Here is a 17507-nt window from a genome sequence, read left to right on the forward strand (position 1 = left end):
TAGAGACTGCGAAAAGATTAGTATAAAAAATGGGTTGAACAGATAAAATTCTCAAATTTGACTATATTCTAAAACCAGGTTTTTAGTTTGAATAAACCCCACTGTCAAATGGAAAAATAAAAAAATGTCCTGCTGATACATACAGGTGGGATAAAAGGGATTTTCTCATACAAACATTTTGGCGGACTCGTTACCTGGTTATGATAGGTGGGTTGGCTATATAGTGCGGTGGGCGATATGATGAGAGATGTACGATGTCGGTTGGGTTGAATTGTAGTCCTTTAGTTGTCCCACCGGATGGTTTATTTTTTGTTATTCAGTTGATTATGTATGTTTATTATTAATTCAATACACGAGTTTTAAGAACAACAATTTAAAAAAAAAAAAACTCAAAACATAACCAACTGACATAATTCCAGTATTATATTCGTTATTTTGTAGGTATTCTGTTTTGAAAAATAAAAGAAAAACCTGAACCAAAACAAAAATGAAATAAACACACACATCCTTTTTCCAAAGAGACTTTTCCCAGCTAGGTACATCTACATATTTTAAAATCAGTCTTATATCTAAAAAAAAAAAAATTACGACGTATTTGGATGGACGATTGTGAGGATATTTGTTTGTATGTGTGTCTTTTGTTTGTATTTTTCTTGTGAAGTCATGAGGAAAAAATGGACCGACCGGAATTCAACACTTGTCCTCATGGTAGTCCGCTTCTAAGTCCGATTACCAAAATGAATTATTTAAATGTAAAACTTTCTCTTCATTTTTATTTTTACTTTGCAAAGCTAAAAATAAAATACCTACATACTAAAATATCCTACCCATTGGTTCTGGTGTTGATTTAAATTTTTTATTGGAATCGATTTGTTGACCCATATATAGTAGCTCGAAATTGTTAGATAAATGCAATAGGTTTGCAGGAAAAAGAGAAGGAAGTAAGTAAGAAAGAAGTTCTTAAAAGGTCAATTGTTCAATTGCCAGTTCTCAATGGTTATTTATTCAATAAAAGTTTCAACACCAACATAGGTATTTTTGTTTATTTTTTCTCTGATTGATGAAATTTACGCTAAAAATTTGGTACAAAAATATTAGGTTCATATTAAGTTTTCGAGATGCCTTATATTAAGTTTTCGAGATGGTTAAAATTCACAAATCAATTTTGTTCAATATATCTAATTTGTAACTATGCTCCCTCCATAGTAACATCTGACGCTATTGCTAATATGATAAAAAGTTTGGTTCGACTGGAAATGAAAAGTTATATTCCGAAAATTATTAAAATCATCAAAACTATTGAAAACGCATTGTGTGATGCAAGCTATAGAGAGGTTTTTAGAGCCAAAGAAGTAAGTTTTAGTTGCTACAAACATAAAATACTTTGCGAAACCGGACAAAGTTTAAGCAATCCAGCAAGGCCTGCAGCGCCCATGTTCGACGGACCAAATGTATACATAACCAAAAATTATGTCAAAAAACAGAGAGACAGACATTTTTGATCATTTGTAAAAACATGGGAAACACTTCAATTGTTAGCTTCAATGCCAATCCAACGCTGCTAGTGTGTGGAATGACTTCACCTGTACCTGAGCGCGTTAGTAGTTCTATGGAACCGATCTTATTTCGCGCTCGTACCGTGGCAAGGATACATACAAATCTATTGCTATGGTATCCCCACTATTGTTGAAGATCGAAAGCTTCTTAATGACCGACAGTACGGCTCTCGCAGCAATAGGTAAACTGATGATCTCACAGTTCATCTCACCGAAAAGTGGAGTAATACATCGTTTTGACGAAAGTAAGTTTATTGTACTTGATATTTCAAAAGCATTTATGAAGGTTTCGCATTAGGCTCGCTCATCGAAAATGCGTGTTTTCGGTTTTCATGAATCCCCTCTTCATAAGATTGGCAATTCTTTCAGATTTTTCAATACCAGAAGTATTGGATGAGTTCCAGTCTGAAAACCAGAAAAGAAATGCTGATGTGCCCCAGGGATCTGTTTTATTTCCCACACTCTTTCTCATTTGTATTATAATAATCTCCTGACTTCAATTGCTAGTCAAATACATTGTTTAGCTGATGAAAGTAGGTACTCTTAGCTTTTCATATTTGTTGTCAGACTCACATCGCTCTTATTCGCATTTGAATCTGCAACGACAAAATATTATGATAAGGTAATTAAATTCCCAACTAAACAGCACTGTACAATGGAAAATCAAAAACCACGTGGAATTTAATTCGTCGAAGACCTAATGCTCACTTGTATCCTTAAAGCAAAATATACCCGCCTTGCCATTATCCATGGATGGCACTTGCATCAATGAGGACCTACACTTCAATATTCTAGGTTAAGTACCTGTATCAATAACCACCTTTTGTGTAGCGATCACATACGCGATGTCGCCAAAAATTCCCCAAGGTGTTTTGGTTTTCTAAGCCGATGCAGAACATTTGTTTCTCCTTATCTACTAGACTTACAATACAATATATGTGTAAATATCCAAAACTTGAGTATAACTGACATCTCTGGATTAGTGCTCCTAAAACTTACTTAAGGCTCTTGGATCGTATTGAACGTAGAGCATTTAAATTGATTGGTGATAATATCATAATTGGTTCATTTACGGCGCTCGCTTGAACACTCGTCGCAAAGTTTCTTTTGTAGCATTTTTTTAATGTTATTTAAACGGTTTATGCTCTAAAAAAAACTAAATCAAAAACCTCTTTTATTTTTTATAAAATAAAAGAGAATTTCCCTTAGTGCAAAACCCTTAATGTGAAGAGCAGCAAACAAAGTCATTGTTTAGGCAACTAATTCACGTCAAATTATTTTACCTTAAACGATTTAATTCAAAAACCTATGAAACAACAAATTTACGACTAACTAAACGATAATAACCAAGTAAAAAACGCTATAAAAAGTTTAAACCCCCTGAGAAAATATTAAACAACAACAAAATTAAATTGTCACTAAATGAATTAGAGGTGAGTTTATCAATGTAATACCTTTTCGGTCAGTGAATTGACAACAACTTTAGTCATATTAACCTATGCCTTTAAACCATGACATAGAGCTAGTTCACAAGATCCAATTCTTACTTTTATTTTATTGTTTATTGAACACGTTAAAATACATTTGTAAATAAAAAATCTACTTTACCATCAAAATTTATACAAAAAGTAAATTGTACAAATTCATGTCAAACAACTTGTCACATCAAATTCTTTTATATTATGTGCACAAATGTGCCTTACATAGATACATATGTGTACGTATTTATGTATATAATGTATGCATGTCAATCAAAATTCACTCTAATAAACAGAGCTTTTATTTATAAAACATATATAACAGTAAATGACACAAAACTCTTAATGGATTACTCATGACACAGACTTAAATGTAATACTTCTTAGAATTGATAGCACATGACACGACACGAGAAACGACTTTTACTAAGAAATCCTTTGATTTTATTCATACATGTCATATACACTCATACATACACATATGAATAAAAACGAAAAGTGTTTCACTCACATTATGAATTATAATGGTTTTACCTGTTTGCTTAAGATTTTGTCTTCTCTTCGAATTCAAAGTATATTCTGAAAAATGATTAATTTAAGTACTGCCCTAAAATGACAGATGATAGAAAAATTGATTTTAGTAATTTTAGTCTATTTGGAACACACCTATTTAAAGTTCTTTTCAATTTTAAGTCCCAATACTGAAACTTGTACTCAAATTCCAAATGAATACTTTACAAATTTTACTGAAAATTATTTTTATAGTCTTTTATACTAGCTTTTCTTATAACATAGCTTTTTGTCACATTTGAAGCTGTCATCCTTTTGAGAAGTATAAATTACGTCATCTTTTAAATGAAACGCTTAAACAACGCATTAAAAAAATATTGGATTCGAAAATGGAGAACATTTTACAGAAACATTTTGAGTCGCAGTGAATCACCTTCTCTTTTGACAATAGTGAAATTGGTCTAAAAATCTTAAGCCTTGAACAATACAAAAACAACTGAGAATACATTACGTTACATTTCACACTACTTAGCACATAAATGTGCAGAGTAGAGAACACAGCACCTTGAGCGACTAGACTATGTAAGGTGATAACAATACAAGACATTAATACAAGACAGAAGGACAGAAGAGAAAGAACAACAGACAGACAGAACACATGACAACAGCACGCGGTAGGTTTCGAGACGGTCCACCATCTTTCTTCTAACCACGCTCACTGATGCTTTATTTCGGTGATCGATGGTACCCGAAGCTTTATCAGCGACTAGGCCGTTGCCTCACAACTAAGAATATTGGAGATTTAGGCCGTAGTGTTGACGAAAACCCATGTTTTGGAATATTATTTAAAACAAAATTGTAAAAAGAGGGTGGGATGCAACCCACACTGATAACTTCCCATCCCGTCTGTCGATTTGTCTTGCTTAAAAGTTTGTCTATATGTTTTTCTACCAAATTTGCGCACTATTTTTTGTAGATTTAATTTTTTAATTACTGAATATTGAAAACAATATTTTCTGTGAAATAAAATAAGTTTGCAGCCAATATTTTTAATTTTTGAAAAGCTATTTGAGCCGAAAGTAAATTTTTACCAAGTTTTGGTATTGTTTTTTTTTTATAGATTTATTTTTTGTAAAAAAACTGTCAATTCGAATTTTTTTTAAAAAATTACCAAATGTTGAAAACAATATTTCTTATGAGAAAAAATTAGTTAGAACCTATTATCTCAAAGTTTTTAAAATATATTCGAGTCGAAAATCATTTTTTACGAACTTTTGTTAATTTTTTTTTTCGGTTTTTAAATTTTTGTACAAAATCTGTTATGTCGATTTTTTCAAACTTTAACTGAATGTTGACAACAAGAGTTTTTGAAAGATAAAAGTAAATTAAAGCCAATATCTCATAGTTTTGAAAAGATATTTGAGTCGAAAATCAATTTTTACCAACTTTTATACATTTTTTTTTAGGTTTTTATTTCTTGTAATAAAAACTGTCAATTCAATTTTTCTCAAAATTGTATCAGATGTCAAAAACATTATTTTTCGTTGCACATAATTGTTTTAGAGATGAAATCATATTTCAGTCGTAAAATTTTGGAGGAGACAAATTTTTTTTTTCAGTTTTATTGATTTATAAAAAAAAGCGTTATATTGTTTTTTTCAAAAAATATACCTGTTTGGTATCACGTTACAATATATTATATAAAATTTAATTCAAGTCTCTAGCGTTTTTGGTTCGTAAGATATTTAGGGTTAACCAAAATTTTCACCTTTTTTTCAAACTGCTATGGTGAAAAAACCACAAACGCAATTTCCTTGAGAGCCCTTTCTGCATCTTTCTGCCTTATTATCTGTATAACAAAATTTATTTGAAGTCGATATCTCTTCTGGTTCTTGAGCTATGGAGGACGAAAAAACGTCGCGAACGTACGGACGCACGGACGTACAAACGTACGTACACACACACGCACAGACATCTTTCTAAAAATCTTTTATTTCGACTCTATTGACCTTGAAACGTCGAGAAATGTCAAAATTTTCAATTTGACAAATCGAACCCATTACAATAACTTCCTATTTGAATAAAAATAAGGTTTTTTTATTTTTTCAGAATTAATAATAAAAAGAACATGATGAAGCTTAGTTTTATGCTGAGCCACATTGAGAATCAGGATGAGAAGAAAGGTTTTAATTTTGTATTCTGATGGTATCAAATTATCCGTCTTCAAAATCAATAACCATCAAAATTATCCGTCTTCAAAATCAATATATCAGTCAGGTTTTTGAGATACAACCTTAAATAATTAGAAAAAAGTGAGGCTACGTTAATTTATGGAGTTTTTTTTCCAATGAAATACGTAATGATTTAATACTCAATACTCCGTTAAAAAAATTTCACGTACTTACTTATTTTTCAAAAACAATTCTTATTAGTTAAAAGTCTTCAAACGCCATACATTTACCTCAAAAGAACGTTTATGCAGAAAAAGTTCTTGACAGAAAAATTCAACACGTTATAAATGCAATATCTGACCTTACTACGAATTTGTAGTCTTAAGATTATAAAATCAAGTTTTTGGAATGTTTACGTTGAAACCGGATATTTCTACGTATGAGCACATGCAGTTAAAATCGGAGTTTGGATTCGGAATCTTAAATAAAAACTTAAAATAAAATCTTACAAAAAATTATTCAAGAAAATGAAGGAATAACATTCAAGGATTTTAGAAAGTTCAGATAGAGACAAATGAAGACCCATAAGCCATCACATATACTACATATTCGAAGCCCAGGCCTGTAAAGAGCGGTTATTCCGGCTCTCCCCCTTGAAGTTAAAGCAAGGACCTGGTCCTTCGGGATGAAGTCCATGCGTCAGGATTACTTCAAGACCATATAAAGAAAATCCAGTTGCGAAGCACTAACAAGCCTCGGATACGGACGGATTTACTGTTGTCAACCCACGGAAACGAATTAAAGACCCCAAACTTAGGATATGCACGTGGAATGTTAGGTCCCTCAACAGACCACATGCAGCCGAAGAAATAGCGGAGGCCCTAGACGATGGGATGGGCAAAGAGAATGAACAATTGCAATAATTACTATGGTGACTGCTACTTAGAACACCAACACCAACCTGCCTTATGACCATCCGGGTCAAACTTGAATACGGAAATATAAGCCTAATATTCGCGCACGCCCCCACAGAAGAGAAGGATGACAACATCAAAAAAATATTCTTTGAGCTCTTAGACAAAACATATGTGAGTGTCCTAGCTACGATATCAAAATTGTCCCGAGCGATTTAAGTGAAGAACTCTTTTGAGGAATTATTGGAAAAAAACAGCCTGTACGACAAGACTTCCGAAAACAGATTCAAAGCTCATCGATTTTGCTGCGGAGCGAAACATAATGGTAGCTAGTACTTGTTTTCTTCACCTCAACATCCACAAAGGAACTTGGAGTTATTCAGATCAATCTATCTTGAACCAGATTCACCATATTGCAAAATATCGCCAAATCCTTCTCCGACCGAGCTACAAGTATCGTCTTTTGACATTCTCTGTCGCCAACACAATGTATCGAGAACCAGTGGCAACATTGCCAAGATGCAATCAAAGAAGCCGCCTCTGACGTGCTGGGTTTCCAGCAACCACCAACAAGGAACCTCAGGTTTGATGAGGAATGTCAGCAGGCAAATGCAGCCAAACAACAGGCACGCAAAGCGGCGCTGCATAAATAGACGAGCTCAAGAGCTCAATGAGCAGAAGGGGCCAGAGGAATACCGACTTCTCAGAAGGAAGAAGAAAGAGCATGAGAAGCGTGCGGTCGAAGATGTTGAAAGGTTTAAAAGCTGGAATGAATTTCGAAAGTTGTATGAGCAGGTAAAACGGAATTCACAGGTCCATAACCTAGAACCAAAGATTGCAAAGACGAAAGTGGAAATATCAAAGTTCAACCGCAGTCAATGCTGAGGATATGGAAGAACCAATTCTCTCTGTCAGGAAGGATGATGCATTCAGCATAGACTACGAAAGCCAACAATCCCGTCCTCCCGACTTAGACAAAGTAAAGAATGCCATATCTTAGCTGAAAGCCGTTGGAGCAGATGGCTTGAATGCCGAGCTCTTCAAAGAAGCTGGAGATAATTTGGTAAAGAGCATGCATCATGTCCGATTCTGAAAAAAGGAGATCTCCTAAACTGCACCAACTTGAGAGGCACCAGTGTACAGCGACGTAGACTTAGCCAGACGGGTAAAAGTCCAACGACTAAGATGGCTGGATCACGTAGAACGAAAGACAGAGCAGTAAAGGAAGACAGCGAATTGGGTGGCACGCACAAGTGGAAAGCGACCTGACCCAACTGGATACTTCTAGCTGGGAACCGAACTAGTTGGAGAAGTTTGTTGGGTGAGGCCCTAGTTCATAGAGGACTGTAGCGCCACCTTAAGTAAGGAAAGTAAGTAAGACTGATAAGGTACATATGTCTTGTGTTTAAATTAGGCTTAAAAAACAATTTTTGTTGTCTTTAGCATTTTAAGGATGGAATATTTTAGTAACTTGATGCGGTAGAAAAATTTAAAGGTGAGATTCAAATTCAGAACATCTTAAAACAAACAAAAAACAAAAGTACAAATTAGTTGAAATAAGTTAAAAAGAAATTATCTCGAAGTAACAGAAAAAGAGTTGATCTCTAGTTTTTAACAACGCCATAGCGTTTTGCTTGTTCCAAATTCCAGAAAGTATCAAAAGTTTCAACGGATAAGAATGAAAACTTCGAAAATTTATTTCAATACTCCAATAAAAGTTCAATCTCTATCCACAGAATAATTTCACTTCACCTTTTATTGGCCGTGATTTTACTGGGGATTCTGTTTTTGTTATCTCATGTTTAGCGCTCGATAGGGAGTTTTGAAATACTAAGGAATTTTTCGAAATTGCAAAGGAAGTTTTGATATATTAAGGATAGTCTTCAAATATTAACGAATGTTTTGTCTCTGGAGATTTCGATGGTTTCTTAAATTATTAGGAAAGTTTTGTTTAGATGTATTTTCCTTAGATGTTTTTGAGAAACGTGAACAAGTATTGTGTTTTTACTGATTTTACTAAAGCGTTTGACAATTTGTGTGAAAAACACTAATTTTTAAGATATTTCCGTTAGTGTTCATTTTTAAAAGTATGCTTAGGAAATAAAGGGTGATTTTTTAAAAGCTATAGGGAAAATTTTTCAAAAAAACACATGAAATTCAAAAATTGCATAAAATCTTTATTTGAATCGATAGTACGATATAAATAATTTAATAAATTATAATTTATTTATTCAGCTTATGTGGTCCTAAGGCCCACATAAAAGGTCTTTAGTGTATGAACTCAAAAAGGGAAAAAGTAAAGGGTACCTTTCAGATGGGATTTGGAAATGTTAAACTCGAAGGCTTGAATAGCAGCGTTGCAAGAATGCTGGTCATTTGCATTAGTTCAAAGTGCCCTTAATTAGTGCGATTATGAGGGATATAGAAAAGGGAGACAGATCGCAGATTTCGAGGGTTGGTGTTAAGATGAATATCTCTCACGAGTGCCGGGGAATCTATATTGCCCATTAACAGTTGGTGATCAAATAATATATCAGCCATTTTGCATCTAATATATAAGCGTTGCAAACCTATCAGTTTTAATCGATCGGCATAAAGAGCAAGTTAGATGTATCAGGAAAGGCCACGTGAGCCAAATCGAACGAAACGTCTTTGAACATTTTTAGTTCTGAGTGAATGGTTTTCATAAAAGGCAGACCATAGTTGGCATGCATATTCAAGATGAGGACGGACAAGGGAAATGTAAAGCGCTTTAGTTACCTAGGGAATGGAAAATTGTTCCTCTTAATAAAACCGAGAGCTCTATTGCCATTCTCGATGGCTGACAAAACTTTGGAAATAAATTCAATTAGGTTAGTCGTAGTGGATCTTCCATGATGAACGGGGGAGAATAAGGGCTTGCAATGGTAATAAACGGAAACATAACCTAAGCTTTCAAACAGTTTTGGGATGCATGAAAGTTTAGCAATAGGTCTTTAATTGTTTATTTCAGTTTTATTGCCTTGTTTATGAATCGGAAATAAAAATATTTCCATATATGAGGGAACACACCTTGCAAAAGAGAGAGTTCGAAAAGTGCATTTAGAGGCTTTGACAGAGAATGCATACATTTTTTTAGAACAACTTATGAGGCGCCATCAGGACCAGGGCCAAAGTTTCCTTTCAGGCTTACGATTTTGGCAAGTACCATTTCTCCAGTTATTGTAAGAGATGAAAGAGAGGTTTGAGTGCAACCATCTAAATAACTAAAGTAGTGAGGATCAGGATCATGAAGATGTTCAGTATAAGATTTGGTAAAGTATTTAGCAAATAGATTTGTTATAGTTGTTGGATCTGAGGAGATTATGTTGGTAAAACTCATTGAAGGTGCAAACCCATCAGATTTTCGTTTGACATTTATAAACTTAAAAAATGTCCTTGCATCAGAGCAATTTGAGTATGAGCGTTGGCTGGCCAAGCTTAACGAGAAGTCTGAAACACATAAATTTTGAATAAATTAACTTGAAAACAAAATTTACTAGCGGTTGTTTCCAAAGGTGCATACTTGTCCATACGAAAATAAAAAGTAAAACACAATTCGTATTTGTTTAATTAAGATTCCAAAGAGTGTTCACGCTTATTTAAGCTTACTTGCATGTTGGCACCTCCATAGTACCTAACCATTTCTTGAAAGCTTGGTTATTGGACACTAAATAGACCAGATTGCATATATTCTAACCCATTTTCCTTTGATTACTATTAATATTTCACTTGTACCTAATCAATTAATACACAGATCCGTTCTAGAACACTTTTATTGTTATCACTCCAAAAATAATTTTTATTTACTGTGTGCGGTTCAAAAAGAAAAACATAATTCATTAAACCTTTACTAAGGTAATGTTCAAAAAATGTAACATCCTACCGAGAGACATTTTATTTTTGGAATAAACGGGTCTAATACTTAATTGCATACATACATACATACATACATTTCATATGAACGTACATTCCGCACTCTGATGATAAAAATGTCAATAAACACCCCTCCTTCCTAATATCTTTTAATCAGATTAGAAAAATTTAAATTCCACCTGCTCCTTTGCATTAACTAATGTACATAAATCTATAGGTCTGTATGTTCTTAGGTTCCAAATTTATTCAAACAGGGTTACCCTTTTAACAAAACCCACGTAGAAAAAAAAATTTCGAAATAAACTAAAATAAGTGCAAAACCATAATATTTCTCTTTTATTCATTTTTTTAAAAAACATTTCTTATACATTAATTTTATAAACTCCCTCTGTGTAAGGATACTTTGCTGGCATATGGATGCTAAGGATATTTTAGCAAGGACATACATTTGCACATTCATACATACATTCAGAGAATTTTCTTTTTCTTTAAATAAAAATATATTTTGTGTATGTACTTATGTATGTATGTACAAGTAGGTAAGAGTAGGTACCTATATAAACACAATAATAAGCTTAGCATAGAATTGCTAATGACAGATGATTTTTATCCTGGCAATTGGTTGCTTTCACATGCTTTTGTATAAATATTGTGCGATATGCTTAACTTAATTTTTGGTTCTTGTTGTTGTTGCTCTCGTTTACCCAATTTTGAAATAAGAAAAGAGGACAAAATTCCACATAATATTTCTCATACAATCAAACCGTAGAAAAAAAATAAGTTTTTCGTCGTCGTCGAGAATTATATATATTTAATTTATTTATATGAAGGTATTTTTGCAAGGATGCGTGTTGTTAAGAAGGATATATGGGGACACAAAGTAATGGGATTTTAATTTAAGTTATTTCAGTATTCAGTTCGTGTGTATGCTTTATTTGTCGAGTCGTTGTCGTTGTTGTTTCTCCAGGTAATTATAATGTTGAATTCAACAGAAAATGAAACAGGACACACGTAGGTACCCATTATGTAGGTACATCGCTCCATCTGATCCGGTCCGGTCCCCTTGTATAATGTATAATTGCAATCTCTTGAGACTAAGGAAAGCAATAAAAATAAAAGTATAATGACTTTTGTAGCAAAGCAGTAGAAAGTATAGTAGAAAGGTTTTTCTTATATCGCAGTGAGAATAACAATGACACAAAATGAAAAAATAAAAAAACATTACGTATACGCCACCGGGACCCATAAAAGGAGGAAAAGTGGATACGACGTTTCCTGTGTAATGCACACAGAGATAATGATTTGGTTTCCTTAATACAATTTTAAAGATTTGTATCTACCTCTCTATTTCAATGTTGGGTCAATTCTTTGAACACATTCAGAATTTTTGATAAAATAGAAAGTTTGTACCTTGGAAATATCAATTTTTGTTTCTAAATTATTTTCTTTTCTCAATTTTTTCAAATGATTTTCATTTACCTGATAGCAAACAATTTGTGATGATAAAAGATGATATATATAGGGAAAGGAAATCATTAAGGGAATATTTATGAGGAGGTATTTTTAGTAAAAATGCAGACAGAAAACATCAACGGCGGAGGCAGTGGTGGCGGCAACCCATTGGGAAATAATTTGTGTTCTATTTTTGAAGTAACATATCACTGCATTCACAGAAAGACGAAAAATATCAATCAAATATTTATTAGGTATACTTTTTTGCTATCATTTTGTTTTAGTATTTTTATGTTCATGAATACAGCTGAGACTTTAAATTTTAAAAGCTATGACACAAACAGATGATATGACTTCTCATTGATATACGAGTATATATTTGGGAAAATAAAACAACTGACTGTACGGGAAGTCATTTTTTGTTTTCGCCTTGGTAAAGACTTTTAAGGTAATATGTTGATGAAAATTTTGTTGATGAATTAATTACTTTCCTAGTTGTAATGATTTTTTTTTTTTAACTTTTCAAGCCAAATTTACATATTTTCAAAGAAATTTTGAAAGACGAAATTAAAAAAAGAAAAACTTTACTCTGAATTCAACATACTACCGTTCTACAATAAATAGCTCGGAATTTTAGTTTTTGTTTGTAAGTTTTCATAGCTGTCACTTGTATTTGCACCAAATGACACATTAAATTAATTTGTGTTTAAGACGGTTCCTTTGGTAAACAGCTTGAGGTTAATTTTTCATTTTTTTAAATTGTCTACTATTCAGTAATCCATTAAATTCAATTTTTTAAACCCCAGATGGTGCATAGGGTGACAAGAAAGCTTTTCCATCCTTTACGAACGCAGTTCTATTAAGTTTTTTGTATTTTAGAGAGCAATAAAGTATGAATGGCACAAGTTTCTGAAAGAGAATCAAATAATAATTTAAAAATAAGGCACGGTCAGAATGCCCATCATTATCAACTGATGATAGCTGCATATCAACAAAATCTAAGAATTGGTACTCCCAAACCGTCTTTTGACAGTCGCGACACCTTATTGAACTTGTTGGAATATCTAAGGGATGAGTAAAAATCATTTTAAGCGACCATTTGGGCCTCTGAAAAGTCAAAAACTCATATGCTTCGGAAACTGCAGAAATATGACTCTTAAATATTGGATATATTGAAATGATCGTTTCGTAGATGCAAAGGGGGATCTGAAAGCTATTGATCTTGGAGTAATTCTTAGTGCGTAGGACTGTCATGCTAGAAGTCTTGAGGTCAATTTTACAGGTATTGTCGGTGACGAGGAATTGACAAATTCTTCAAGAGTAATTCTTGCCTTAAACATTTCTTTCTCAAAATATCCGTTTGCATTCATAGCGTACAAATTGCAGTTCCCTTCCATCCCTGACAAATCATACACAAGGATTGGTTCAGAGTTGGAAGTCACTAGGCCCCACTTCTTAAGAGACTGCTGCGCCACCACATTAATTTATTTGTAATCGAGTTTTGGATCAAACAATTCCAAATTGTTTTATAAGCCATCTAAGCGATGTAAATTGGCCTTTGTGAAAACCGTTGTTTTACGTAAGATATGGAAACGAATCGAGTATTTAAAGACTGCATCATCCGATCATGACCTACAGCCTAAAACCGTGAGCAAGGTCTTACACAATTAGAGACAGAATGTGAAACTAGCAAAGTCGGACACTTGCACGACGTTGTTTTTCAAAATTAATGAGAAATGTTTAGTCTTCTAAATAAGGCAAAAATTTACTGACAATATTTATTTTTATTGCATTTGAATGGGAATGACAAGGCAATAAACGGTGCCTCTTGATACCCAGATGTTTTGATAGCTCATTGAATGAGAAGATTCAAATTGCCTTTTTTGATCCGTCACGATTTCTTTAGAGATTCCTAAGCTGGAGATCGATCCAGGAAGAAAAGTTGTCACAATTGTTCAAGCGGAGGAATAACTTCGGCCACATTGTAAATCGGTCAATGCTTGTGAGGGCTTATGTGTACTCACCTGGAAATTATCCAACTATATCAAGATGAACATCATAAAATCTTTTTTCAAGTGGAGCAAAATTTGGCAAAGAAAAATCTTGTGTCACGAACAATCTTGCTTTCTTGATAGCTTTCGGAAGTGTTGTTTGTTTCAGTTGTTGAAATTATCATTTTTTGGACTTCTTCACTACACGTTGCGTTTAATATTTACCTCGAAATTTTTTCTTTTTTAAATAAGTGCATGCTATATTACAAAATTTAATTTTATTAATTTTATTGCATTTTAAATAAAGAAACACGTATTTGGGTTACTCCTTATTTATTGAAAGCAGTTGAAACTGTTTTTTCATGTGGCAAATAGTAATGAGCCTTGAATAAGAGATTCCATTGATTATTATTTTCTGAAAAGTAGCCTTTAAATCCTGAAACTCGTCTTCAAGTTCATCTTATTTTTTGACATGCATTAAGATTATTAGGCTTTCTATAAGTGTTCTTTTCTCTCAAAATTGATTATCTTATAATTAAGAAAGAAATTTGCCTTGCCTTGTGATCTGGTTGTTATCTACAAGACTTCCATGCGTCTAAAGCTTGAGTATAACTTCCATCTCTAGTCTGGTGCTCCTGCAACTCTCTTTCCCAGTATTAAACGTAGAACATTTAAATTAATTGGTGATAATATCATCATTAGTTAATTTACTTCGTTTGAGCATCGTCGTAAGGTTTCTTGTCTAACCCTTTTTTATCGTTATTTTAACGGTTTATGCACCATTATGAGAAAGCCATTTGCATTCCTCCTTTTAAACAGTTCAACCGTAATATATGTGCTTCTAGAAATGCTCCTCAGAGGGTATACTGGAGCCCAACTTTGGTCGTAATTTGGTAATACATAGATTTGTTCTTTAGCCGTACTACGCTAATGTAAAATGCCTTATCACACTCTGTCTTTCCTAGTTTTCAGGAATTCAAAATTAATGTGCACAGACATCTTTGTTTTCTAGTGTTCACAATTAGTCACTGCTTAATATGGGTAGTAATATTCTCTTGAGAGTGTATCTTTATTACATTATTCTTTTTTCCGTTTTAGTCGTATAATTAGCCATTTGCATTACCCTTCTCAAACAATTCAGTCTTAATACTCGTACTTCTAGGAATGCACATCAGTTTAACCTTGAGCTCAATTTCGGACATACTGTCAAGTATAGAGAATCTTTTTTACCCACACATCGAGAATGTGGGATGCTTTACCAAACTCTGTTTTTCCCTATCTTTTCATATTCAAAACTTCAAGACCAATGTGCATCGGTATCTAATAGTTAATCATTCCCTATTTTCCTAAAGCTCGTACTGAGTTCAATTTTTAAACATGTTAAGGGTATTAATAAACTTTTAAGTGCGCGTTTATTATATACAAAAAAACTCGTCTTTCTCTCACTCGAATTTATTTGAGCCAGCAGCGGCGGTTACATGTCTTAGAAAAAACACCCTTTATAAGCACATTATTTATATTTATTCTTTATTTTTAATCGAAATCTAAGGGAAAATTTTATGAATTTTGAGATTCATCTCCTTTTGATGACATCTAATTATGGACTGGGATATTAGACAATCATTTTTTTTCATATTTAACAACATCCCTTTATTCATTTTTTTTTTCATTTTTATTGAAACCACTTTTAAATATTAAAAAAATATATTATCCTTTTTAACTGACATAGGAACAAATCAACAAACAAAACAAAAAAAACCAAAAATTATTCAAAACCCATGAGACCCAATGAAATCCAACAACTTTGATTTATTATTCCCAACAACATCATTTCCATAGACCCATCATATTATTATTATTGAGTTCAAACAACACAAACACAAAACATTATGAAACAAAAGTATCTTTAAAAAAAGGATTTCTCTAATCCTCAATATAAAAATACAGTAAAATGAAAAAAGAGTTAAAAGCACCGCACAATTCATGATTTATGATTTCAATTCAAGCATTTTTATTACAAAAAGTTATAACAAATGAAAAAGAACTAAAAATTAAGTAAAAGGAGAAAGAGAAGCCATTAAAGTAAATACAAAATAAATTATGTTATCATCATCATTTTTGTATGTCAGTCGTCTTTATTGAACGTCGTCGTCTTGCACGTGCGTCGTAAACGTCTTGGTTTTCGTCTTCGTCGTGAAAATGCAAAAAACCATTTACCGTCTTGAAATTATTATTAAATGTGACTATTAAACCTCAGAGTATGAAACACACAAACACACTCACAGACACACATTCAACAAACTATCTTATAAACGGAAATGAAAAAATTATGTCATGTCCTTTTGCATCAGCTCATCTCATCTCATCATTTTATTATTATTATCCTTTTGGATATTGCACAATTTTCTTATCGTAAAACTTTTTCTCAGTTTCCGTTTAAGCCATTTCCGCATGTTTGATATTATGTACGATATAAGGTATGCACGTGGTTTACTGTAAAGGACAGAGACAGAATATCCTTTTTTATACTATCTACCTCCTACTAGGAGTAAACATAAGTTGAATATTCGGATAGTACCGAGGACGAGGACGAAAGCGAGCATCGTGTCGTGTTGTATCATTAAAAGCTCATTACATGCGATAAAATTTGCCGTTTCATGTTACATTTAATGTATTTAAGGCGGACCTGGTCGTGGTCGTATAGCAAACTCTTTTCTCTTGCCCGACTCCCAGTCCTAGTTCGACCAACAAACTGTGGAATGTATTTGAAAAGCGGGACACACATTAGCACTGTCTTTAAATAGTTATCCCCCTGCCATTGAGTAAACCAAAACCAACCATAACGCCGAGCGAGAGCTAGAAAAAGCTTGTACGTATACCCACCTATTATGCAATAATGAAATCGGAAAATCATTTATCTCAACATTAACCCATGTCCAGTGGTCAAATTTAGTCTCCAAGTCCAGTCAGACACAGAGGGGACAGGAAATAAGTAAGGGAAGCCTTGAAGGGATTAACACTTTAGCTGTCCATTTTCATGTTGATTTTGGTTGGTTAATGGTTATACTAAGTAATTTCTCTATGGAAGTTATAATATACACGTAACGCCTAGGAAGAAAATTTGTATCTACATATCCATAGATAAGGTTACACAGTTAAAGTTTCTTTTGTTGCTATTAATAGCTCCGGAAAGATATTATACACTAACGAACCACAAAATGCACAACTTAATGGATTTGTATTCCTTCGAGAGAATTAATGAACGCCAAGTGAAAGTTTTTCATATTTTATTTTTTGGGTAATTAGGTTTTCCAGGATGGCCGGATTTTTGGCTGGTTATTAATTATTCAGCAGTTTGTTTTAATTATATAACTCTTGATTTAATATAAAGTTTTTTTTGTTTTTTGTGTTTGGGAAGTTAAAATAAATTATGTTTGTTTTTTCTGTGTTTTTATACAAAATCATATTTTTTTTTTAAGTTATTTTTACTGGAGGGCTTGGGGCAGTTGTAGCTTAACAGTCTTGCTTGACCTTTGCCTTA

The 17507-nt window shown here is 33.1% G+C and overlaps 1 protein-coding gene across 1 annotated transcript in view; it reads right to left on the reverse strand.

The window, feature by feature from the left end:
• Nucleotides 1-17507, reverse strand: part of LOC129939096 (inactive dipeptidyl peptidase 10) — a 284572-nt gene that overhangs the window by 174201 nt on the left and 92864 nt on the right. The gene's annotated exons all lie outside the window — the stretch shown is intronic.

Source organism: Eupeodes corollae, chromosome 1 (genome assembly GCF_945859685.1).
Source record: "Eupeodes corollae chromosome 1, idEupCoro1.1, whole genome shotgun sequence".
NCBI lineage: Eukaryota > Metazoa > Arthropoda > Insecta > Diptera > Syrphidae > Eupeodes > Eupeodes corollae.